Genomic DNA, 2,680 nt, shown 5'->3' with positions numbered 1-2,680 from the left:
CTTCAAAACAGATTAAAGAACCAATATGAGTAAAATCTGTTGAATGCTTTTTCTCATCTTAATTCCATTCTGCACGACAGTAGAGCTTGCCTTCACTGAGTTGAACACAGTGAGTTCTCATCTGCTTACAGGTGTCAGTCTCTCTGAACATGTGCAGAGATGTTCAAATGCTCCCAGTTGTTTGTAGCTTAATTCTTTACTCAGTGGTTGAATTGATCTTGTGCCGGTTTCTTTTTCTTTTCAAGTCTGGGACTTTCTTCTCTCTTTTCTTCTCTATGTTTTGTCCCTTTTCACTTAGAACATTGTCAAATTAATCAAGATTTTCTTTAAGGTTTAATAAGTTCTTCCTTACCCTAAGGCCATAAAGAAATCTTCCTATATTTTCATCTCTGGTAATTCTACCTTTCAAGCTATTCCACTGGGAATTCGTCTTCATGTGGAGAGTGAAGCAGGAAGCCAATTTCATTTTGCTTTCCCTTGAGGGTGCCGAAATGCCTGGCACTATTTATTGAATAGCATATATTTCTCCCACAGGTCTGCCCACTTACATAGACGCAAATCAATTTTCCATAGTAATGTGTGGCTTCTTAGTCTCTCCTTCTGGAATAAGTTTGTCTCTTTCCATTAAAATGGACCCCTCAGTAGCCATGGCTGGGGAAAACAGTGGGTAGCAATCTCTCCTACAAGTGTGGGAAAATGCACGCCTGTTTTGAATAATACTGAAGCAAACATGCGATTCATTTCCCTCAACATTTAGAAGATAATGTGTTGCCTTCTGAGCTCTGCAGTCAGAGCAGTCACGAAAAGTCAACCGGGAGGCTTCCTTTATATATAAAATCTTATCTCCTGTGATTTTATAGTTTTCCAGGTTTATCTTGGATTATATGAGTTTAATATAAAGTTCCTAGATACAACTGTGTCTGTGTTGCTTGGGCTTCGGTATGCCTTTTCAATTTCTTTTTAAAGAATTATTTAGTTATTTTAAGTATATAAGTGCACTCTAGCTGTCTTCAGACCCACCAGAAGAGGGCGTCAGATCTCTACGGATGGCTGTGAGCCACCATGTGGTTGCTGGGAATTGAACTCAGGACCGCTGGAAGAGCAGTCAGTGCTTTTAACCACTGAGCCATCTCTCCAGCCCCCTGCCTTTTCAATTTTAAGATTTATTTTTAACTCCAAAATCATATTGTAATTCCCTGTAAGATGGTTCCTCCCTGTAAGACTGTTGCTCTCCCGACTCCTCCTTCCTGGAACTCCCACAGGTCCTGTGTCACTTTTCCTTTCCCTCACATTTCCAACCCTTCATCTCTGCAATACATTCTTCATCGCTCCTCCTGATTGGTTCACTCTTTACAATCCCCTCCTCCCAGCATCCGTCCTATTGGTCAGTCATTCCTATCTTGAGGACATTTTATCGCTCCTCCTGATTGGTTCACTCTTTACAATGCCCTCCTCCCAGCATCCGTCCTATCGGTTAGTCATTCCTATCTTGGGGACATTTTTATTGCTCACTTTTAAAAATACATCTCTGCTTTTTGTTGTTGTCAAACCTATGCAGTCTTCTCCCTCCCAAATGTTAACTCGTAGATGTAGAGACCCTGCCCTTTCTCTTATTCTCCAGAACATTTTAGGCACTTTATGCGTTATTACATTTTATTTTACTTTTGAGGCAGGGTCGTATGTTGCCCGGGCTGTCTTGAATTCACTATGTGTATTCTATTGGGATCAAGGGCATGAGCCGCCACATTCAGTTTATACAGTGCTTGACACTGGACTCTGGGTCTCATAGGTTGTAGGCAGGCATGCCACCAACGGAGCTTTCAAGACTCCATTAGGACCCCTTGCTTAGTCTAAAATGTCTCTCATGCCTATGAGTCAACAAGCACTACGGGGTCCCTTTCCTCTGAGTGGCCCTTGGCACCATTGTAGCTACAGCCCTGTCTTCTGCATCCGGGAGAGTCTTCCCAAGCCTCATCCATGCGGAGCAATGGCTACTCCATTATGAGGTAAGTGGTGTTTTCAGGAAGTCCTGCTCCTGTGGAGGCAGGATTGGGGACTGAACCAGAGAGCTTTCAGCACACTGGAAAAGTTCTTTACCACTGCCCTACTTTCTTAGCCATGCAGAGAGATTTCCTGAGCTGCTTTGCTGGCTCCTGGGTATCTACTAGACATGAAAATTGCAGACTTCACTCAAACCCAGTGGGCTTCTGTGGTGGTTTGAATATAATTGGCCCAGGAAGTGGCACTATTAGGAAGTGTGGCCCTGTTGGAGAAAATGTGTCATTGTGGGGATAGGCTTTAGGACCGTCTTCCTAGCTGTTTGGAAGCCAGTCTTCTCCTGTCTGCCTTTGGAAGAAGATGCAGAACTCTTAGCCCCTCCAGAGCCATGTCTGGATGGACACTGCCATGATGATAGTGGACTAAACACTAGAATCAAAAAGCCAGTCCCAGTTAAGTGTTGTCCTTTATAAGAGTTGCCTTATGGTGTCTCTTCACAGCAATGGAAACTCTAGCTAAGACAGAAGCTGGTACCAGGAGTTTGGTAATTGCTGTGATAGGCCTGACCATGTTTTTGTTTGAAGGAATGTAGATTATTGGATTTTGTAAAGCAGTGGAATGCTTCAAGTAGTGATTAATGGGCATAAGACATTGTTCCTAAGTGTGGTTTGAACTGTAGGGA

This window comes from Apodemus sylvaticus, chromosome 8, assembly GCF_947179515.1.
Source record: "Apodemus sylvaticus chromosome 8, mApoSyl1.1, whole genome shotgun sequence".
Taxonomy (NCBI): domain Eukaryota; kingdom Metazoa; phylum Chordata; class Mammalia; order Rodentia; family Muridae; genus Apodemus; species Apodemus sylvaticus.
Note: the sequence above shows the minus strand (reverse complement) of the source record.